General features: G+C 36.1%; 1 pseudogene; it reads right to left on the bottom strand.

Annotated features, from left to right (window-relative positions):
- Window positions 1-9619: 9619 nt before the first annotated feature.
- Window positions 9620-11248, bottom strand: LOC149229772 (protein STICHEL-like 3; annotated as a pseudogene).
- Window positions 11249-25065: the final 13817 nt, after the last annotated feature.

Here is a 25065-nt window from a genome sequence, read left to right as displayed (position 1 = left end):
CGTCGCACCAGCTAGTTAAGGTTTCACCATTGACATATACTTAGAGGTCCTGCCATGGTCATCCCCTACATCTGTAAATGTAGAAATACTTTCAGTTGATGGAGGGTAATGAGAGGCATCTAAATGTTTTATGGATTTTTTTTTTTCAATCTTTGCTCTTCACTATCTTTGCAATTACCCGAATTAATAAATATCATTCCCAAACTAGATGTTCAGTTGAATCTTCAATATATTAAAAAAAACACAGAAAATGGGGCTTGGTTGTGGTTAACCCCATTTAAATGGTTGTTTATGATTCAATAACTCATTTTGACCACATTACCCATGCTCACCCTAAGTACAAACCAAAATCAAAATACAAAAGACAAAAAATAAACATACCTTGAACTTAGCCCTGAGGGTTAGCCTAGTTGGTCGAGTCCTCATCGATAAAGCGTGTCGGTAAACAACCTCTGATATTGAGATGTTATAGGTTCAATTCTCTTGACACTCTCCGGGTCAGGCTCTATGGTTGAGTTGGAAGGAAGTGATTGTTTTGTGTAGATCTACCTAGTACAAATATTCCTTAGATGTAGTGTTTGCCAATATTTGAGGATGGTGAACCACATAAACATACCCTAAACTTCAAGTCCATAATCAATTGTCTTGGGATCCATTTTACTTAATTCTTGAAATTGGGATTCTGATATAGCTTTTCCTTTTCAAATTTCCTCCATGTTTGAAATATATAGGTTTTTCTTGCTGAACTTATTTTTTAATTTTCTGATTTTGGTAATATTTTATGTAGGTTGCCATTAAAGCATGCTTATATGAAAGTGTTTCTACCTTTATACACATGCTTCAAGTGACTGCTAAGGGCATGTACTTAGTAACTAGTCTGAGAAAAACTTAATTATTTTCAATATATTTTTGAAGGTAACTTGATTGGAATTTCCTAGAGGTAGTAATATGGCGAGTTTTTTAGTAGAATATCCCCCGGCTCAGGGTCTCAGAAGTTGGTTGGGACAAAATGTTTTGGATTTGAAACTTTTGAATTGCGAGTACTATACCATATTACCTTCCACAAACCTAAAAATTTTGCATTTTCTTTGTGATTATATCATGGAGGCTAAGGAAGTTCGAACATATATCAACGTGCAGGTAAAATTTGAACAAGATGTGGATGCAGATATAAAAATGAGCTTTTCTTTTGATGCAATTGGATTGATTAGAAGAAATTAGTATGCTTAGATGCAACAATAGTTTTTAAACATGAACTGGATTGACTTGGAACCAGTTAAATATGTCGAATTGATAGGTGATCGAGTCAACTTGGTGTTTAAGTTGGCTTAAGGGGATAGTTTGGGTCAGTTTGGTGCCAAAGTTTCCCAAACCAATCATTCTATGAGTCTTCGAAATAATGTCTTCAACCCTCACTTGTTATAATTATAACTATGTTCCAAATCAATACTCTACTATAAACGGTCTTCCATCTATTGAATAATAGTGTTAATGTTGTTGGGAAAATTTGTGCACAAAATTTCATGAAACATGTGCCACAACTCTCTCATCATTGTCGTTCAAAACGTAACTAAAACATATGTCAAGCGCTTGGGAAAAAACTTCTTCCTGTGTTGATCAAGCCTCGGAGCTAGGAAAATTGATATTTCACTCTCAAACCCTTGTCGACCTCTTACTTGTAGTTGTATCCTTAAAACATACTAGGCCAACTTCCTTTCTTTTTTAAAATCATGAACACATATTAAGTAAATTCGACCTCCTTAGATCTCAAAAACAAGTTAGAGCCAACCCTAGATTTTGGTAAAAAGGCAAAGTAAAATCCATGTAATGGGCCCTTGAAACAATTTCTTTAGCCAGACATTGTAATCAAATTGGTTCAAGTTGAAACCCTGGTTGATAGATGGTTGAGTCGAAGTCCAAGTTCAAGTTTTAAAACTATCGATACAACAAGTGTGTGGGTTTGTTATGGATGCCTAGAATAGGTGCACTTGAGAGAGAAAAATCAAAAGGAATCTCAAATTTAAGATGAGAGTGGGTTTATGAATATCAAAATATAATTACATGCAAGATTTGTGTGTGAATATCCAACTTGATTGACTGTAGCCGAAAAGAATGTTAGTGAATATGCATGTTCAACATAGGGATGGTTCTATGCACAACATCTTCCTTGAAGATGGATAAGAGGGTAGAATGAGAATATTGGATTTGACCTACCAATGCAAACCATTTGATTATAGAACCTACCCTAGAAACAATAGTATCAATACTAACATGGTTCCACAATCTTGCAATGGGCTTCCCTGGTGAAGATTTGGAAAAAGCCATTAAAGTGTGTTTCATATATGATGTTTGGTAAGGACAAATATTATAGTACACAATTGTCCATCTCCAAGGTGTCAAGAGAGACATATTATTTATTAAAAACATATGTTATTGACGTGCTCATGCAATGAAGGAGGGCAGGAAGGTATATCTATCCCATGTTGTGCATTTGGTGGGAGAGTGGTACTAAACTGTCCATTTGAAGAGGTGTTCGAAGAAACATCTTGTAATAGAGAGGAGATAAGACTCATTCAGAAACATCTTGTAATAGAGAGGAGATAAGAGTACTCACCTCAAGTAAGATCAACTGCAGCTGAAGTAAGAGTGAGAAGTGTCCACTCCATATATTTAACAGAGCTTGAATACAACCAAGTATGCTCAAATAAAACATGTGTTAGTTTATGGATACCTAACACAGGTGCACCCGAGAGAGTTAAGCTCAAAAGGAAGCTGGAATACAAGATGAGAGTGGGTTTATAAATATCTAGTGAAAATACAAGTGAGTGTTGGTGTGTGGATATCCAACTTGAAAGCAAAGCCAAATGTAGCCGACAACTTAATATAGGTTAGCTCAAAGGTTGAAATTGTATGCTTTGAGAAAACTTAGAAAGAAGGAGGTAGAAATATAGATAATTAGGTATCCTAATATTTAAATTAAAATTAGTGAGAAGCATATAGCAGCATGTCAACGAAGTCTATATATTTGTATTAGTTATTCATGTGTACAGTTTAGTTTATGTGTCCAGCAAATTAAGCAATAGGATATGGCCTAAAAGAAAAGGGTCACAATCATGAACGGTTTACCCATACAATTTAAAAATAAATGGATAATATTACAAGAACTAAATGGTATCTTCATATTCCTTACTGAATTTACCTTTTGAAAAAAAAACAGATAGTTGGATTTAAACTACCACTGGCAATAAAGGTGTTAAAGATCTAATGGCGGACAATAACCTAACTTTGGAACAACCTTTGGATACATATCATATACATTCCAAATCTGAAAATAAAACATTCCTTCATCTTGGACAGACATTGACATCAATTTGAAACCACCATATTCACCACAAATTCTAACTTTCTAGGAAAGGCAATGTCAACTTTCAATGATCAAAAAACTTAATAAATATTTGCATTGATCCGAATTTAAACAGGAATGCAAAAAATTACAAATATAACCATAAATTCAAATATGCAGTAGAAATAACACTTCATTTCATTAATATCAAATACTAAAATAATGCTTACAAACAGAATGGAAATAAGACTATCTCGGGCGATGGTAGCTTATCTCTGAGAAGGGATGTGGCGGCTACATGCCTCTGAACTGCCTTACAATGAAGCTCAAGGGACTTTTTATTATTGAACAATAAGATAAAACCCTAAACAACCAAAACCCTACCCCGAGGAGATGTAACACCAAGAGTTTATGGGCCCCGTTGGGTTTAGTTGGACAGTCAACTTCCCGGGGTCGCGACTTGGTAATATTATCTCTGTTTGACGCGCATGATACCCCATTGGAAAGATCTCTCCAAGGACTACGATGAAACAGATTATTTTAGACGAAAAGAAGATTGTTGGTACAAGATTGCAAAAAAACGTCGTTTACGGCCTCAAAAAGGCTCTGAAAGGTTAAGACCTGAAAAATTTCTAAAAATAGTAAATTGTGCTACAATTAAGGAAACTGAAAATTGAAAGAAACAATGGTGGGGGACCAAGTGGAATTGGTAGGTGGCCAGCAATATCCATCTAGCTTATTCCTCCCCCCTTAGGAAGCAATGGTCCCAATTGCGTTGAGTTTCTCCATGAGGTGGGGAAACTTCTGCTGAACTTGGTCGCTGGTGAGCCACTTGCCCTGGTGAAGGAGTTGGCCTGCTTTAACAACTCAATACAGTTGGATCTTCTGATGGTGAGTGCACTTGATCTGCGTGTCCATGATCCGATTAGTTGTGGATTGTTCCATGCAATCTAGATTTAACTCTATAGGTGTGAGTTGTTTTGCAATGTCTGATGTGTCTAGCAATGGTGGGAAGTATGGTTGAAGGCGGTCCACATTGAACAGTGGGTGTAGGCCAAGGAATGGGGGAATGTTGAGCTCAAATGCATTGTCTCCCGCAGCCTTGGTAATGGTGTAAGGACCATATCGAAGTGGTCTGAATTTTCGATAGGCTCCGGTAAGGCGTTCCTTTTGCAAATGCAATCAAACTTTGTTGCCCACCTGAAACTTATGTGGGACCCGATGTTGATCATGTCGCTGCTTGTACTTGCCATTTGTTTTCTCCAGAATGTCGTGGACCTGCTAGTGGATATGTTGGATGTGCTCAATGAAGTTGTTTTCCTTATCGGTTTCAGACTGGACATGAGCCGAATCTTCCTGAGTAGCTATAAATGGCATGGCCACATCAATGGGACATAGTGATTGGAACCCCAAGCCCACCTAAAAAGGTTTGTGGCGAGCTGAGCTGTGGAGAGCCTGGTTATAGCTATGCTGGACATAGGGGAAGCGCTCATCCCATGTGCATGGGTGCTTTGAGTTTTACATGCACAAAATGTGTATGATCATCCTGTTGACGACCTCTGTCGAGCCATCAGTTTGGGGATGGAAAGTTGTGGACTTAGTGAGCTTGGTGTCCAACATCGACTAGAGACTGGACCAAAATGTACTAAGGAACCAGTTGTCCTGATCTGAGATGATAGACTGTGGGATCCCAAAGTGTACCCACACTCGTTCAAAGAAGAGTTTAGCAATGGCTTCTGTTGTGATATTCTTCTTGCAAGCAGCCATAATGCACATCTTCGAGAATCTGTCGACGATGAAAAAAACACAGTCGTTGCCATGCTTAGTATAAGGAAGGCCCGACATGTAATCCATGAAGGTGGATTCCCAAGGTCGACTAGGGGTAGGTAGCGGAGTATAGAGGCATTGCTTCTTGATGGTTGGTTTGGCAATGGTCCAGGAAATGCATGGTCTGATGTTCTTCCCGACATCCTGTCAAAGATTCGGCCAATAGAAATACTTCTACAGTACTGACACCATTTTCTCGACCCCGAAATGCCCAGCTGCTCGACTGTAGTGTGCTTCCCAAATCATCTTGGCACGCTCACTTGAAGGAACACAAAGGTGTCCTAGGTGGCATAATATGGCATCCTCGAGGTGAAAATATGGAACTTGCTGACCCTCCAAGAGCGTCTGGTATGTGTGGCTGAATTCTGGGTTGCTTTTGTAGAGAAGTGTCCAATCAAAAGTCTCATTCCCACAAGAGTTGAGCATGGTGGTTAACGCCATGATTGGTGGTCAGCTAAGGCGATCTACAACATTATTAGTGCTTCCCTTCATATACTTGATATTCAAATGGAACTGTTGCAGATATGTGGGCCACTTCTAATGGCGATCATTCTACAACTTCCCTTGCTTCTGTATGAACTACAGGGGCCAGTGGTCTGTGTGGATGACTGTTTCCTTCCCCAAAATGTAATGCTTCCATTGTCGACAGGGCTACACAATGGAACACATCTCTTTGTCATAAGTGGGATACTTCTGGACTGTGTTTGAAAGTGTCTCACTGTGATATGCCACTGGATGCCCCTGTTGAGTAAGGACTGCCCCAATAGCATAGTCAGGGGCATCTACCTCGATCTCAAATGGTTGTTGCAAGTCTGGTAATGTGAGAACTGGTGTAGAGAAGAGGCGATGTTTCAACTCTGTGAATGTATTCTATTAAGATTCAGACTAAAATAATTTTTCTTTCACTCCTCCCTTGGTGACTTGACTCAAGGGCCAAGTGATATGAGAGAATCCCAACACGAACCTGTAGTAGAAATTAGCAGGACCCAGAATGTTGCGGAGCTCTGTCAAAGTGTTTGGAGCTGGCCAATCCCGAATGACTTGGATCTTGGCTAGATCCACATGCACCCACCGTTCATCAATAATGTATCCTAGATATTAAACCTGGGTCATGCCAAAAGTGCGTTTCTCCAAATTGGCACATAGCTTGTGTTGCCGTAGTGTTTGGAGAACCTATCGGATGTGGTGGAGGTGCTCTTCCCAAATCTGGCTGAAGATCGGGATGTCACCCAAGTATACCACTACAAATGAGTTGGTGAATGGCTACAAGATGTCATCCATCAGCCTCATGAAGGTTGCAGGAGCATTCGTCAACCCGAAAGGCATAACCAACCATTCGAAAAGGCCCTCCTTGGCTTTGAAGGCAGTCTTCCACACATCAGAGGGTTTGATTGGTACCTGGTGATATCCTGATTTCAAGTCGATCTTGCTGAAATATTTTCCCCCCTTCAGTTGGTCTAGAAGGTCATCAATCTGTGGGATCGGGTACCTATTCCAGATAGTGATCTTGTTCAGCGCTTGATAGTCAATACAGAGTCTCCAAGTCCCATCCTTCTTCTGTACCAACACGATCGAGCTCCCACAGGGCGATGAACTCGGATAGATGTGACCTTTCTGCAGTAGCTCCTGAATCTACCTCTTGATTTCATCATTCTCCATAACAGGGCGCCAATAGATTGGTTCATTGGGCAGCGGCACACCTGGGGTCAGATCGATGGAGTGCTTGACCTGACAATGCAGAGGCACCCCTGCGGGGGAGGTGAAGATGTCCTCATACTCCTCCACGACTTTGTCCATTTGTTGTTGTCGTCCGGAGGGACCCTATCTGGAGGCCGTGGCCACCGTCTTCTTCTTTCCCTGAGGGCGTATCATCAAGAAAACAAATTTCCCAGTTTTGGAAATGATCTTATTGCATTGTTTTGCAGTAACCAAAGAGATGGCGGTAGGCAGTGCTACCTCTGGTATCTTGTACAAATTATTTCCCAAAGTAACAATAATAGCACGAGGCCTTGACTCATACACAGCATGTTGCTTCCATAAGTATGGTTGGCCTAATAATACATCACAAACATCAAGGGGAGAAATGTCACATAATACCTCATCTGTGAAGGGCTTGATGTTGTATGGAAGGCGGCATTGTTGGCTCATGCGAAGATCTCGTCCTTGGTGAAGCCACCTAATGGTGTACGGTTGTGGATGTGTTGTGGTTGCTAAGCCCAATCACTTCATGACCTCTACCGAAATGAGGTTCTTTTGGCTCCCACTGTCGACAATGAACTATAACGGGGAACCCTTTACCCACATCTAAGAGTGGAAGAGGTGCTCCTCTTCCTCTGGATCTTTGGGTTCCTCCTTCTGGATCTTCGTGTTGGCAACGGTGGCATTGGGATCTACATCGATAATCTACTTCCCTTTGTCATTCCCCTTGTCAGGTTCTAACTCAGAGTCAGAACATGCCTCTATTTCTGAAGCCTTTAGCTTGGCCACCAGTGACTGCTTGGCCCGACACTCACTTGTGTTGTGAGTGGAGCTCTTATGGAACTCACACCACTTTCCCGTGTCCTTCTTCAGCTTCACGGTGTTTTCCTTTTCTTGTGGCTTTGGCAGGTTGTCATGGGTCGCCCCACCTTGGCTTTGTCCTTTGTTCTGTGGTTTGGGGGCACCTTTCCCTTGCTTCTGATTCACAGATCAAAAGTCTAGCTTCTTCTATTTAAAATTTTGCTCGATCTTGACGGCATATTGGTATGTCATGCCAAGCAAGGAGATGTCCAGGAATTCCATCTCGTCTTGGATGTACCTGTGCAAGTAGCTGCGGTACTTGAGAACCAAATTCTTCTCAGAATCCTTGATACCCAACTTTCTGCGAAGGGTATGAAAGACATTGGTAAACTCTAATACATCTTGGTCCCTTCCCTGTCACAGAGTTGTCCACTTTATGTATTTATAATCATAGCTCCCGATAGGGTAGTACTGCTCCTTGATGGTATCCCGGAACGAGTTCCAAGTGGGTGTGGCTTCAAACAGTGAGTTTGTACTTTCATCCTTCTTCTCAAAGTAGGTTTCCCACCAGTATTTGACATGGGGGGCTGCTTTGAGAAGTGAAAAAGTGATATTTTCCCAGCTGGAAAAATCATGAACAGAAAAATATCCTTCTAGCAGATTTAACCATTTATCTACAGTGTCTGCATCTATCTGACCCTCAAATATGGGAATGTCAAAGTTAACTTGTACCTTAAAGGGTGTGGCACTTCTAGAGTAGCTTCCAAAAGTAGATGCGTCACCCTTGGATAGTTGCTAAAGGATCTGGGCAAAGTTGTCCATCATCACGTTCCTTTCTCTCTCGAGGGCACTTTCGAGCAAGATTTTGATAGGATCTCTTGCCCCCTCATCTTTCTCTTCATCCACCATGGGAGGTCGTCGGGATTTTCAAGGTTGGTCTTGCAAAGGTTCGACCAGTTCAAGCCCTAACTCCTTATATCCCGACCTCGTTGGGGACATGCAAAGAAAAACATAGAAAGAGCAAACCACTCTGATACCACTGATCTGGATTTAAACAGGAACGCAACAAATTACAGATATAACCATAAATACAAAGATGAAGTATAAATAACACTTCATTTCATTAATATCAAATACTGAAATATTGCTTACAAACAGAATGGAAATAAGACTAGCTCAGGTGATGGTAGCTTATCTCTGAGAAGAGATGTGGTGGCTACATGCCTCTGAACTGCCTTATGATGAGGCTCAAGGGCCTTTTTATTATTGAACAATAATATCAAACCCTAAACAACCAAAACCCTACCCCGAGGAGATGTAACACCAAGAGTTTATGTGCCCCGTTGGGGTTAGTTGGACAACCAATTTCCCGAGGTCACGACTTGATCATATTATCTCCGTTTGACGTGCATGATACCCTATTGGAAAGATCTCTCCAAGGACTACAACAGAAAAGAAAATTTTAGAAAAAAAAACATTGGTACAATATTGCCAAAAAAATGTCGCTTAGGGCCTCAAAACGGCTCCAAAAGTTTAGGACCCGAAAAACTACTAAAAATAGTAAATTGTGCTACAATTAAGGAAACTGCAAAATTGAAAGAAACAATGGTGGGGGTCCAAGTGGAATTGGAGGGTGGCCACCAATATCCACCTGGATCATGCATGGATAGGAGATGCAACTTTTAAAGGTGGATAATATGTAAAATGAATCTTCCTTTGTGAGGTTACTTTTAGTCATAAGGACATATGTATTCAATTCTAAAAAATGAAGGTCAAAATTTTTTTATATAAAACATTATGCTAAGACTTAAATTTATCATTTAGCATAAAGGAACAATGAAAGAATGAAAAGCAACAAAAATTCCCACTTTTGTTTGCCATTGTAGCTTTGTAAGCTAAACTAAGTTTTTATCTAGCAGGGTGGCTTTCAAAAAGGACATCATTACTTTGCTAAGTCTTCATTAAAAGAAAATAAAACCATATACTTTGAAGATTGTAAAACATACTTACTAGTTCCTGTACCAAAGAAGGAGATATTCTTCGCTCCAAAAAACTCAATAGATCAAGTGTCATTTCAACATCATGCATAGATCCATTTGACCTTGATGCAATGAGATTTAATGCATCATTGTCTATTTCTAGACCTTTCTGTAATGCAATTTCCTGCAATTTTTTCACAATATCAATTTCTTTTAATTTGGGAAATAAAAATTTATGGCACTTGGATAGAACAGTATGGGGTAGGAATTTTATATTCTAAGCGGTGAGAATAAAGACTATATTCCAAGTTATTTCATCAAGTACTTTTGATAATTTGTTCTAGTCATCACTTGACAAAGTATCACAGTTGTTGACAATAAAGACTCCATAACGAGAGGATGGGGAATAAGTAACCACATTTTCAAGGGCTATCTGAAAACTCTCAAATGCCTGGGAGCCAATGCCACAAATTTATTTTATATCTAAAATATTACCAAGAATTTGAGCTAAACATGAACAACGGAGTCCACAAGGTCATGACAAATCTAGAGAATGGAATTTCATGGCTACTGAATATATTCTAGCAAATGATGTTTTACCTGTTCCTTGAGGACCATGGAACACATAAACTGGGGCAATATTTCCCCTCACTATAGCATTCATGAGAGCCGAAGCAACTAAATTTTTTCCAACCAATTCTCCAAATGTCTTTGGAACATACTTATGAGACAAGCTCCTACACCTATCTTGAGATCTCAAACCACTTCCCATAATATCTTGTCCATTTCCATAATGATCGACCAATCTTGTTTCAGAAACCATGTCAATATTTTGTCTGGGATGGATTTTATGGTCAGCATAGAGATCTAGCTCACCTAAAATCATTCTTCCTTGTATATTTGTATTTGTACTTTCTTGAGACCCACCTGGCTCCATTAGTAGGGGAAGCGACTCAGAATCAAAATCTAAAGAAGAAATAGAATGATCAGATGTTTCTCATGCAACAAAAAACACCCTTTGAGAACTGTAATAGCTTTGTGATGCAAGCCCTTCAATTTTTCGTGTGGATGAATATGAAGGCCCACATGAGAGGCTCCTACCTGCCAAATCCAATATATTTTTTCCTCTATCATGTATTTTGTACCAATTCCAATAAATCCCACAACCCTTTTTGGGAATATAAATGATTGTTGATTTCCCACTTTCTGCTTGAATTCTAGTCTTTTGTGAACCTGTGAAATATTTGTTACTAATCCCACCATGACTACCAGATTTCAAAGTAACTGAAATTGATAAATATTCACAATGCTCTCCTGCTTCTCCGTGAATGGACCTCTTAATGCCTTTTAACTTGCGTTTTTTTTACATCTCCAATTCCCCTGCTAGACAATTTGGGTGATAATGTGATTCAAAGTGAGAATTTGAACAATCCTTATCATCAATTGGTGAGCCTTTCTCTTCTTCTTCATAATAGATTCTATCTTTCCTTATATAGTCATTATTTTGAGAGAGGTGTGGAGAAAAAACCTTGAGATCATTTGTTGCTCTATTTTTCAACTTACCATCAAAAGTATTTGATATATTGTCTTTAGTATCCATGTTAATGCCTCTTGGGGGTAATTTCATTATATCTACATTAGGTTCCATTCTCCCTTGAGAATAAAATGCATCACTTGACAACCTATCTTTTCAGTACAAATCCTTTGCTTTAGGCTTCCTTTCACGCTCAGAATCGCTTCTCCAATTTTCATGAGTCAAATGGTGAAAAGAAGTGAGAAGGTTAATGAATACCCATCTCAACATAGGGTTTTCCCTATGCACAATATCCTCCCTAAAGATAGAGAGGAGGGAAGGAAGAGAAAGTATTAGTCTATTATATTGGACCTTCCCCCCTTAATGTTGAATGTGGAATGTTTAAAGTTAGAACCTCCTCAAAACACTAGTGTACCAGTACGAACAAAATTCCAGAACCAAGAAAACAGGGTTTTGGGTGGAGAATTGAAAGGAGCCACTGAAGTATGTTGCATATAGTATATCCATGAAGATAAATATTATAGTCTGGAAAAATAATATCTGCAGAAATTGTGGACCTGTGACTGAAAATTGTCTTAGTGGCATCATCTGGCCGTTACTTGGCCTCAATTATTTTTTATTGCTTTTCATACCCGAGGGTTTTGTAGACTTCTAGGATCTTGTCTATCTTTGAAGGACTGAATTGAGTTTTTGAATTAGTTATTAATATCCTTTAATAGAAATATCACATATTACTAGGGATATTATACTGAATTTATTCTTTCAAAGGAATTTTGGTTCAGCTTTATACTTGTCCATATAGAGAAAAAGGTCGATTTGAACACAACCTCGTATGGTTGCTTTGCTACTCTCAATTTTTTTTGTCTTTCTGATGAATATCAGTGATGATGTGGATGGAATTTTGTGATGATGTGCAGTTTATAGACTACATTCCCTTCATTTTATATGTAACGTCATCATCATGCATGTGAAATGGCATCTAGTTTGTTTTTATCTATTTTATTTTGATATAATTTTATAGATGGAACCTTAGACCAATCCATGTTTGTTACATATATCATATTTCCTTCTACACTCCTTGGAACAAGTGAAAAGTGGATTTTGATGAAGAATTCTTTTTTGTGAGTTCGGCATTTATGAGGCTACATCATAGTCATGTCCGAGAATAACACCCGAATAGGGTTGGGAATTGAACTAGTGACTTAACATCTAGGAGTTCTTTAACAACGCACTTGATCACCATCTATCCAAGGCCACGTGGATGATGAAGGCAATTAGAGTTACTAAATACTTAAATTATGAAACACGTTAGTTCTACATTGATACTATCTAGATATAATATATTTTCCTGTTGTTATTTTTCCTTCTCAATTTTTTTCCATTTTGGTTATAGAAGAACAAATATCCTTCCAATCTCTAATATGAATATTCATGAACCTATTAGCATCTAATCGTTAAATATTCATAGGATTTTCTAAAAGTTTGCCTGAGGAGGTATATAGTCTTTTAGAAAATACAAATACAAGTCTTCAAGGATAACATAGAATTGAACCATTGACCTGTATAATGTCATATGGTTCTACAATTGTTTCCAAAATTCTGCTTTGTACACCATCTAGTGACACCACTTATTATTTTACTTCATAATGGTTGTAGGTAAATTTTCTAAAATCAAAGGGATGGGTGTGTTTGGAAATGATGCTAAAAACACAAATATCCCCGTGGAGGTCAGTGGTATTACTTATTGACAAATATGCTTCGAGTGACCTTTATAAACTTAATTAATTTATAGGTTTTGAGAAAGCATGAGTCTACAAGCATTTGTATAAATGGATTGTTGTTTTTATAGATAGTGAGCAATATTGTTCAGTTTACAATTTCAAACATATTTGTTATAATAAAAATTTATAATCACTTATTATCCAACTCCAGGTGTCAGATACACTCTTCACATGGACATATCTATAAGAAAAACAAAATAGTGAATTGCTAAAGAATTTAGGAAACTTTGTTCATCATTCTTTGAGTTTTCTTACAAAGCCTCCAAGTCAATATTGAATATATTGTATTAGTGTCAATTTCGTTATATAAGTTTTCCTTATCCTGCACAGTTGGGTTGTATGATTTGTCATAATGGAATATTTTTACATATAGGTGAAGGTTATGGATATATTGTCCCAGATGCCCTAGGTGCAAAGGCACATTAGCTAACTGTTGATTCGGGTGAGAGAGTTGGTAAATTAGTTGAGCAATATGTTGAAGCGATGAAAAAATTATTTGGATTTATATTTGAACTTTAAATTTGTTAATGCATACTTTTTTTTTAATGAATGAACGAAAAGGAAATACTTTCTTGCAGAACTCGATGTTATGGACTGGATAATGAAACTACAGTAATTTTTAATGTTAATTCCATGTACTTTTTATAATCAGGTTAAACTTAAATAGGGCTTGAAAACAACAATGAGAATATCTAGTGAAGGGAATGGTTACTTACAACTACTCTCCATCTTCTGTTTAGTATTCAGGTTGCATTTTTTTTTCATTTGGTCATTTGGTTTTAGAAAGCAATTAAAGCTAAGGCAATGGTTATGGTTACAATATAAGATAGTCAATTTTGGAAGTTTTACAAGGAAGACCCAGTTGTATGTGCCATTATAGTGAAGACTTCAATCTGCCTTGTACATATCTTGGCAACTTCGTTCAAACCTTTCATGTATTTTCTCACAAGGTAGGCACTGAATCGTGCTAGATTTTGGAAATTTTCAGTTGGGTATTTGACGTTTGATTCACCAATGACATGAGGAGACATAGTTATTGGTGGTACCCATGTAACTCTGGGCTATTTCAAGAACAAAGAGAAAACTGATGAGTCTTACAAGGTTATTAAACACTGGGGCTTAACTTATTTGAAAATAATAATAATTATATAAATGGTTTACACTCCTACATTGATTTATGTTGGAGAAGGTGGACGAGAGAGGAATGTGATGTTCTACACTGTTGACATAGGGAATCTTCATCCTGATGGCTTCCTTGATATTATTGACTGTAAAAAGGACATGGTTAATCTTCAACATGGGGAATATGTCTCTTTGGGCAAGCTATTGATTATTCTTACCAACATATTTCAATTATGTCTTTAGTTTTATCATCGCTCCAGGCAAGTATGTGGAAAGTGTATCTGAGAAAGAGCCTAGTTTCAAGAGAGGATGCTTTTTGGATAGAGCATACATTTAAATATACTTCATTACTTACACTTTGTGAGCAGATAGTTTTTCATGTATTGGAGAATGGAAAAGCAATATTTTTGTTGAAAATTTTGACATCCCTTTTAAGCATGCATGTGGGTGCAATGATAAAAGTTTTAATTTTGTTCTTGATGGAAAAGGATGTGAAGGAAGTGCACATTTTTCAACAAATTTGCTACTTCGGGAAGGTTTGGACAAGTCAATGCAGGAAGAGTTTTTGGGGAAGCTAGGAACTAGTTTTAAGCTTATAGAGTCTGCGTGGTGTTGTGACGAAGTTAACAGGAGTTGTTAGAAAAGAAAACATAGGGAACTTGAACAAACTTTTTTTGAGCTCCTTGTTGCATGGTTTCCCATCAAATGTTCATTCGGGGAGTGCATGCATGATCTCTTATGCCCTTTCTATTAAGGGATTTTTGTATACAATTGAGAAATTTTTCAAAGCAAGAGGTGCATTATGGGGGATTGAGGTGGATGTAGAAATTTTCAATAGTTTGATTGACATCATAATGACGATAATGTTTGATGGGCTATTTGAGGGTATACATGACAAATGTAGAGTCTTGTTCAATAATTTAATTCCCTGTATGGAAGACAGATGTATTTATATTAAACTATTTTTGCTGAAGCACATGGAAAGTCTGGTAAAAGAAATAAAATCAAGTAAGGATATTAACTTATCTATAAAAGAGAATCTACTTACAAATGTAATTAATAGTAGTTGGAATGCCTAAGAACATATTCTAGTAAAGTCATTCTGCTTAAGTTTTATTTGGGGAACACTGAGGACTCATCAATGTTGAACCAATCCAATAAGCTCTGGTATTTTCTTGGAGACCATGATAACATTTTACCTTTAATTGATGCACTGGATGGATGCCATAATGAATCAATAAATACAAAGGTACGACAATTGTTTATCAATATTTTCACAGGTGATCTGAATTATATTAACCTGATGCGCACCTTGTAAGAAAAAGTTATTATTGATGGATTCATATTATTTTTCTACATCTCTAGAATTTAGGCTGCTAAGATGTACTGTTCAATCAGATGTGGGTAATTTTCCAATAGGAGTCTATAATTCAGTAAGATATTATGATGTTTCTTTCATGAATGCCTTGGTGTTACCTCCATCTGATTCAAAATCAAGAGAACTATGTGATCACATTCTTGATGCATTGGTTGTGGGATTAGAGAAGGCATTCCTATCATTCGATGTTCCTACTATGAAAGAATATTTCAACTTTGTGGTTCAATTTAAAAACGGTGAACCTACAATAATGTGGGATTAGAGAAGGCATTCATATCATTCGATGTTCCTACTGTGAAAGCATATTTCAACTTTGTGGTTCAGTTGGAAAATGGCGAACCTACAATAAAACCTCTTATGAAGAGAGCAATTGATATGGTGGTCAAGTTGTCTACTGATGAAACCCACCTAGAAGGTTTGAAGTTCATCTTGGGTTTTCTGGTTTCTGCATTGGGTGTGTATGGTGCTAACAAGCATGTTTCTGAAAAATAAATGGAGAAGCCTTAGTCAAACACTAGTTCTAACAATGAATCTGCTAGAATGTTTCCTCCAAAAATTATAGGCTCATTTGAGGGTATATGGTGGTTATGTTGAACAAAATATGTTCTACCTATATGTAGTTTCCATGTTGTTTGAGCTTTGTTAAAGGTGCTGTTGATTCAAATGATTTTCCTCATAATGTCTCTAGGGATATCCTTCAAGAAAGACGCATTGTAAGTTCCTCATTCACAACTTCCTTCTCAAATATGCCATTGTATGAGGTTAAATTATAAGATTTAATATGCAGATTAGTTGGTATTTTTTGAATGATATTGATCTACACGCAGTAATATCAGCTTTATGTTGGAAATATTTTGGTTTCAAAGTGTTTCATTGGTTTAAAGAAGAAAAATATGGATGGAATATTTATGTTTGATTTAGTTGTAAATGGTAAATGTTTTGTTTTGGAGCTGGGGATTGATTTTATATTGTTGTTTCATCAAGTCATGTGCTATTTGAAGTTTCAATGAGTCTAAATACAAGATATTGTGATTATTTTCTTTCGTGTCTTTAGCAGTAATAAATGTTTGATGCAATGGGATTTCGGTTGAATGAGTTTAGTTGTGACTAAATCCTTGGTTGTGCATGCCAAGTTTGTATAATGAAAAAACATCTTTTATGGAAAGAATTTGGTATGATTTAGGGTATTGTGCAAAGTGAGAATAAAGAAGTCCACAACCTATAAATTCATAGGAAAATTATTAACCATGTCATGGTCAAAGAAATATTGTTATGCTATCCTAGTTTCCACCTTAAATTCAATGTGAGGTGCGCATTAAACACTATCTATTTGAATGGAGTTATGTTTCATAATTTAGTAGAATATAGTTAATACATGTGCCATAATTTGAGTAGTTTATAGACTCCTTACATCTTTACATTCTTAAACTTTCTTCTCAGAAATGGAAAACATGTTTTGTGACATTAGTGTTGATTGATTCTTGTCAGCTTAATGGAATTGAAGTATTATTGCATTGTCTCCTATCATATTCTTTGATATTGATTGAGTGAATCTGTTTTTAAGCTTATGTAAAATGAATTTACATCATTTTGAATTAGTAATGCAGGATTACAAGAAATTTTGTGAGAACTTTGGAAAGTATATCAAATTGGGTTGTATCAAAGACTCAAATAATCACAAGCAGATTGCTCCTCTTTTACTGTTCTTCTCATCCATGCATGATGAGGAAATGATTAGCTTGGATGATTATATTGAAATCATGACTAAAAAACAAAATTTTATTTATTATATTGCTTCAAAGCGCATTAAAAGTGCCAGGAGTACACCATTTTTGGAAAAACAATTGCAGAAGGATGTTGAGGTATGGTTTCACTTTTCCACATAAATGACTTGTAGATTTAGTACCTTGATAATATGTATAAAGTGACAACTTCACTTTACTTTTTTGCTTTACAGATCCTTTTTCTCGTAGACCCAATTGATGAGGTTGTTATTCAAAATCTTCATACCTACAAGGACAAAAAAATTGTTGATATTAGTAAAGAAAACTTGGACCTAGGTGGGTAATTTGTATGTTGTATTGATATAATTGCAACATAATGGAACACAATAAAGATAATTTGGGAATTTCTATAAAGTTAGTCTAGTTCTAAAGAAGCATTCCAATGAATGTGTTAGAAAACGATCCATAAAAAAGGTTAACTCTCTGACATCAGTTGCAGAAGAAACATGACCCCAAATGAAGAAAAAGTTGTCAACTTCATTACTAGGATAGGTGTGTTAGGTTTTATAACATCATAGAAAACTATATGTGTACATATTGAGTAGGCCTAATAGTTGAGAGCATGTATTTCCTTGTAAGCGTATGTACACCTTTGTAGACTTAGTAGTCAAATAACTCCACAGAGGTGGGTCCCTTGACCCACAAACAAGGGGTTCTCATACACCAAATTTTTGTTTGACTTGGCAGTGACCTTAAAATTAGATTATATTATTTTCCACCCCTCTTCTGTGTCTTTTACTTTAGCTTGATTTTTATTTGTAGTATTGCTCATAGCTCAAAGGGTTAGAACTTGCTTTGAATGATGTACTCGCAGTTATATTACTCATTAATGATGAGGCGGATCATTTCCCATTGGGGTTGGGACATACAAGGGTTCCTTTTTATGATGTATAGCAAAAACATGTGTTCAGGAATCGGGTGATGGTCATAATGAGTGAGGTAGAGGTCATTTTAGGTTTTCTCCCATGTGCTAATGTGTATGTCCTAGCCATATTTTGCATTTTGGTATTCTTTTTATTTTATTTTGTGTTTGTGATATACTCTTTATTTTTATTTTATCTATATCAACCTACTAGGGAAAATTTTCAGGCCCAACCCATGTATGCGGATGCATGGGTGCCAAATCCCAGAGAACCAATGTTTAGTTGAACCCGAAGAATGGAGGTGGAACATGGACTTGTAATGTGAGATGGAAAGTAGTGAATATTGAATATGGATATTTGGAACAACATTATCTCGATCAAGGCTTCCCAACGAGTGCCCCTCCCATACCCATTGAGCCTTTAGGGGAGCTTCCACTCATTCAAGGCTTCTAAAGGAGTGCCCCTCCTATACTCATTGAACCTTTAGGGGAGGTTCCATTAGACTAGGATCGAAGATTTAAGGTGAGGGAATAAGATCTCGATCAAAAATGATCCTTCCAGGTCACCCCATAATCCATATCAAATGGGAAAATACATAAAGTACCTTTTAATCAAAATCCCATCTTCGTTCATGTGCTCTTGGTGGATGGGTGAGAATGTATATGACTGATGCAGGTGGCAGAGATACAATGGCATGTTGTCAGCTAGTGGTGTTTGTCAGGCATTGCATGGTTGGTTGGTTGGATGTGAAGAATGGGAGAAATTTTTTCTCTTATAGAATCACCCACTTCGATGGGTAATAGCCTGCATAGTGCACTTTTGTTTATCTTTGTCTCTCTCGTCACATCTAGTTTTGTGTAACTACTGAAATGACTCATGGTAGTTTTCATTCTTACCTCTATAACTACTTTGTGCTTAGTTACTCAGCTACTCAACTATCTGGTATGTTTGTTCATAGTCTTGGTCTTCTCCTTGAGTAGTTTTTTCCTTCTGTTGGTGAGGTCTGCTACCGGTCCTCTTGAACTTTGCCAGTAATTAAACTCCTACATGGACCATCCACGTAGCGTCAAACACATATCATGTCTTGTCTTACCCTTCTTACTTCATTTATCTAAATACTTTATTAGATCTGACTTCCAATACTCACTTTCTTGGCATCCGTTTAATACCTCCTTTTACATAAACAAACATTGACCTAGCATAATAACATCTTGCAAACTTTATTGTCCTTTCCAATAGGGATTTTTTACCTTCGATACTTTGTGCATAATATTGATAGTTGTTCCTCGATAGCTTTTACCTTTCTATAAGTGATGCAATGAGTCTTCGCAGTTTTCCTTTTTATTAGTATAGTTGTTTTATTCTCAATTACCCACATTTTCACCTATCTAGTTATGGTTCATATTCCTAATATTCTTTTCCACAAGTTTTCCTTTCCATCTATCCATGTGGTCTACTCTCTATCTTCTTGAGCTTAGCCCTGTATACACATACACTATCTAACCATGTAAATTCAAGCACATCTCATCTCAACTTATTCTTTATTTTTCATTTATCCAAATGCTCCTATTGGCTACAACTTTTAATAGTCACTTTATTGAAACCCATCCTTTTACTAAATGACTGGTGATTTTCTATCCATTAATGTCTTGCTACCTTTATCGATCTCACAAGCTAGACTTTCTTACCTTTGATACTTCGTGTATTCTAACGATATTTTTTCACTAATCTGACAAGTTGGACTTGCTTACCTTTGATACTTCATGCATTCTAATGATAGTTTTTCACTAATCTCCTAATTCCTTTACATCATCTTGAAATATGTGCCCTCCTAGATTAGATATGTAGCCTCATAACCTAATTCAGCCTTTTGTTATATGTTTGTCCATGATTTCTGATGCCTTTACATTAGAGCTCAGTTCCTGGGGAGTTTCTTGGAACCTTAACCTTCCTTGTTCCATCCTGGCAATATCATTTTCCTCGTATACTTCACATGCCTGAATATATGTCCCTGAAGCTTTATGGTGATGTTGTTGCATCACATGTGCTTGAGAATCAAAATGTTCATCATTGTAAGGTTGGTTGGCTTGTGTTAGGTTTCATGGAAAATGGTAATTTTTGAATCATTTAAAGATGTACTTTTGGTTGAATTTATTTTTTATTAGCTTTTGTATAGTGTAGATGGTCATCTTAGTTATTATTCAACTGCATGTTGCAAGTTTGACTTTACTAATGAATGGTTTGTATTTCTTGAGAAAATAAAGTAAATTATTTTTGCAATATTTTGAATTTGTGCCATAGGTGATTTAGAAAAAGTGAAGGACAGAGAAGCCGAGATGGAATATGTTGTCCTTTGTAATTGGATGAAGTGACAGTTGGGAGATAAAGTAGAAAAAATTCAAATATCAAAGTGCTTAAGCTTGTGCCCATGTGTGCTTGTTGCAGGAAAGTTTGGGTGGTCAGCAAACATGGAAAGGTAATTTGATTGCTTATAAAGTACAATGGAATATTAGCACAAATTTAGGTACTTTCATTTCTTGACATATTAAGTGCTTTTGAAGATCCAGTTCAATCTCATGCATATTTTTACTATTTTTTCACTAGTTTGATTTTGTTTTATTGCTATTCACTTTAGGTTCATATTTTTTAAGGCTTGTGTGTCATATATGTAGTGGGTCCAAAAATTGAAATTTGTAAATTGTCATGGTTGGATTTGTTTCTTTTATTTGAAATTCATTTTCTTCTAGGCCTCATAGAAAATGCTAAATTGTTATTATGTAGACCTCTCGTTCCCTTGAACAGCAGTCAAAAAAAAATATGTGGTGGTTCAGCAGTTTCTTGATTACAAAAGATGCCCCCTCAGAGTTCATATCAACTTCAAAAGTACCCAAAAGTGCAACCTCGAAATTGGACATAGGTTCAAATGGAGTCTAAACTCATTGAACCTCCACCCATTAAACAAATGGAGCAAGAATCTCAAGCACAAAATCAACAACAAGAGAGGCAGCAAAAGGATTAGCTTTAAGGACAACAACAATTGCTACAGTAGAGCCACCAGGAATGACAAATGTAATCTATTTCTCCACTTCAACTAGAGGCAAAACAACTCAAGTCTGATGCTAATATTGAACGATTCATGCAAGGGGACTCTTTCGGGCACTGTAATGCTACTAGTGAAATTAGTCAAGTGTGTTTCCATTAAATGGATGCTTGTAAAAATTGGTTCTCATGGATATATGCATATAGACATATATGGACATGTCTACAATGCTAGAGAAAAAAAAATCAAAAGGAAAATATTTATCCTGTGTTTTAAAATTTTGTTTAGAATGGTGGAAATCATCATGTTGTTTGTTATTTTTGGTGATTTCAGATAGTTTTGGTGATTTCAAATTTCCTTATAGTTGATATTTTTTATTAATACCCTTGCTTCCATCTAACATTATAATTCATTGCAAAAACAATTTCACAACAATATCAAGGAACCAACTCAACATAACTTATAAAGGAAGCAACTTTTCTTATTGGAAAAATTAAGGGAATAGGGAAAAAAAATTAATGTTTAGTTAAGGTGCTTGTGGTTACATTTTTTTCTTCCATGAGAAATATATTTATTTCCATATGAGAAATTTACATGTTTCGGTCCTCAAAAGACTACTCTGACTCAACAGCAAGGATCCAAGCGATTACAACAAAGCTCATCATGTCACTTGTAGGAATTGAACATGGGTGGGGAGGATTACAATCATTCCTTCTACCTGAGATAAACCCAATTAACTGCTTGCACTTACATTGTCTTGATATTTTTCAATTTAAAGGTATTTTGTGCCTCTTACTTGCATTGCCTATGAATGGTAAAAGAGTTTAAACTATGCTTAGTCATATGGATGTAGGGTTTAACATCTTAACAATGTACAACATGAATGTAATATTTTTAGCTCTGGTTATATTTGATGTCTCTTATTGATAAATTAACATTGTAACATGCTTGTGAATGTGCATTCAAAAGAGGATTTGTTATTCTATATGTGTTTATTCAACCTTTTTTTGTTTTGAAGATGTTTTTGTCTCAGTGTTATTGTTCTTTTAATCTACAACAATGGGATCCACACATGCAAGACCTTGGCCTTTGTGAAGATGGTGATCGTTACAATGATTTTAACATGTCCGATGTTGATCTCACATTTGAAAACTATGAAGACATATTTGATGGTTCTAAAGATCAATCTGTTTCCTTGTTCGGGGATGTAGCAGCAGACCTTTCTTCCATAGAGATGAATGTTTCTTTTGTTGATTCAAGTGACCACATTGAGAATGCCCCTAATGTGTGTTTACTTATAACCACATATTGTGTGATTGATACACATTATTCTGCCATTATTAGCTCTAGCGCACACCTATCCTATATAGGTTGTAATTGTACATGAAAGGGACATTGTTGTCATCTATAGTTATGGATCGAGAAAAAAAAAAAAAAAAAATATATATATATATATATATATATATAATAAATAAATATCTTTGTTTTCCAAATCTTTGTAACATTCCAACCTATTATAATTGTAATTAGTGAAAAGATGATAATGGGAATTGTGGATGTTGTCTAAGGCTTCTTTAAAGTTCCAAAAATAATTTAGCATTAAATACTTCTCTAAAAAGTTCTATAAATTATATCAATGTTGTTCTAGTAGTTTTGTTGATTATATCAATATTCTAAAATTCTTTATGATACTTTGATTAGTATGAATGATGATTCCCCCTAGTACAGTAAGAATAGGCCGCATATGATAAATGAATATGAAAGAAGAAAATTAAGTGGGTACATTTGGTCAGATACATTGAAAAGGGGTGTAAATGACATAGTTTTAAATTCCAAAATGCCATTTATTTGGAATATCTGACATTTTTTATGGGTATGTGGAGATAGCATAGAAAAAGGATACTATGGAGCACGACTAGTTAAGGATGCATTTATTTTTATTTTTTGGACTCACATAGGAGAGGCAAGGCCAAGATGCAATCAATCAATCATTATGTTAGTAGGAGGTTTATTTCCTTTGGACCCTAAGGATCATGGCATATTGGGCCAGCCACATGTATGGGTAACCATAGGATAAATGTTTTCTTCTATGATGCAAATTTTCAACTACCTTAGAAAGTTTTGTACAACTTTACAAGGTGTTTTTTTTCATGTCTCTAGTGTTAGTTTGTTCGTGTAGTTTGGATGGTGTTCCAACCACAATACTCTTTGTTTAGGAGGGTTGTAGTTAGAACAATGTACAATAGTGTTAAGTATAATAAGCAATGCCATCCTTCAATGGTTTGTACAATAGTGTTGAGGGTACTCTAGTATTTGTGGAGGAGAGATATATGGTATTCTAGGGTACATTAGTGCTCTCTTTTCCATATACTCTCACAGGTGCACAAATACAAACTCAATCTTCTTTTTACCTGGATAAGAAAATGATGACAATTTTCTATTTTGCAGTGGAAAGGATAACTATGTATTGGTTCTAGACCTTGAGCCATTCAATGCATCCTTTCCTCACCAAACACGACCATCTCATATTGGTAATGGAGTTCAATTTTCGAACCGACATTTGTCTTCAAGACTATTTCATGATAAAGAAAGTATGATTGATGGATTTCCATCGAGCATGAAAATACCACAACCAGGTCATTGTTATTTCCTTGGTTAATATATTGCATCATTGTGTTTGATAGTTCGCTCATTATTCCTCTATGCACAATAAATCTCTATCAAATAGCAGAGAAGGATGACCTGGCTATTTTAGAGATATATAATATGAATTGATTAAAAATTCACAGGGCTATTTTGATTCTCATCTTTCAATTTCACTTTTTTAGAGAAAACTATATATTCAAATACAAACTCAACTCAAATCAAACTAAAGTAGAGAAGCCTAATTATGAATATGTTTCTCTCTCCACTACCTTGCAATGTTATTTTTCTGAATTATACTTGAATTTCACTGATAATAACCTAGATTTATATATTGCTTCTAGCACCAAATTGACATCATGGTAAACATATGAATATCCCATTAAGTATGACCTAAAGATGATTCAAAGAATATCACCTTTAGCCTAAGCATGTGGCATAGTAATTTCTGAGGTGTGAAGTTTTATTAGAGGAACTATTTGTTTGCTTGTTTTGGTTAGAAAAGGGTTTTCTCTTGGTTTTATGTGACCTTCAATTTATCATTTGTAGCATGTTGAGAAATGGGAAAGAATAATGTGTGACATTTATCTTGCATAAATTGATGTTGAATGAAAGGATATAGAGTTTAACCAAGCTACATTTTCCTTTGGTAAACGAAGAGGAACATCTTAAAAAGTTACCTAAGAATACGCCATATAAAGATTTTGAACCCAAGTAATATATGAGTTTTTCTTTTGCAGATATGTTCTTTTTTTCTACCCAAAATATCACAACAAGAAAAATATTGTTATTGTAGGAATTGTTTCAGGACCTCATTGAGGTCCATTTTTCTAATGTCTTACTTGATTGATACCATCTCATGATAGGAAGGTTTTAAATATGAATTAATATGTTCCTGAAACAAATCAAATTCAAAGTTTATAGATCTAAAAGATAAAAACAAATGTTAATGTCTTCGGTTGATTTTTACTTGACTCTAGTGTGGGCAGGTTACAGGCAACAGGATTGGAAAAAGAATGGGGAGACAATGCAAAGCATGTATTGGATATGATTCAATTGTTGTTGGAGATCCTTTAGGTACCTATTCCATCAAATTTTGAAATGTTTCTAGTAGGGATTCATATGGTTGTTAATGTTGTGATTCTTTCACCTCATGGTGATTTTGGGCAAGGAAATGTTTTAGGAATTCTAGACACCCGTGGGCATGTAAACATATTTTTTATAATTGCAATGTTTCATGATATTCTCTCTTTATTGTTTGATTGTATTTTG

Source organism: Pinus tabuliformis, chromosome J (assembly GCF_031772625.1).
Source record: "Pinus tabuliformis cultivar Carrire ecotype Pingquan chromosome J, CPIR1, whole genome shotgun sequence".
NCBI classification, from domain to species: domain Eukaryota; kingdom Viridiplantae; phylum Streptophyta; class Pinopsida; order Pinales; family Pinaceae; genus Pinus; species Pinus tabuliformis.
This window is presented reverse-complemented; position numbering and strand designations above follow the sequence as displayed.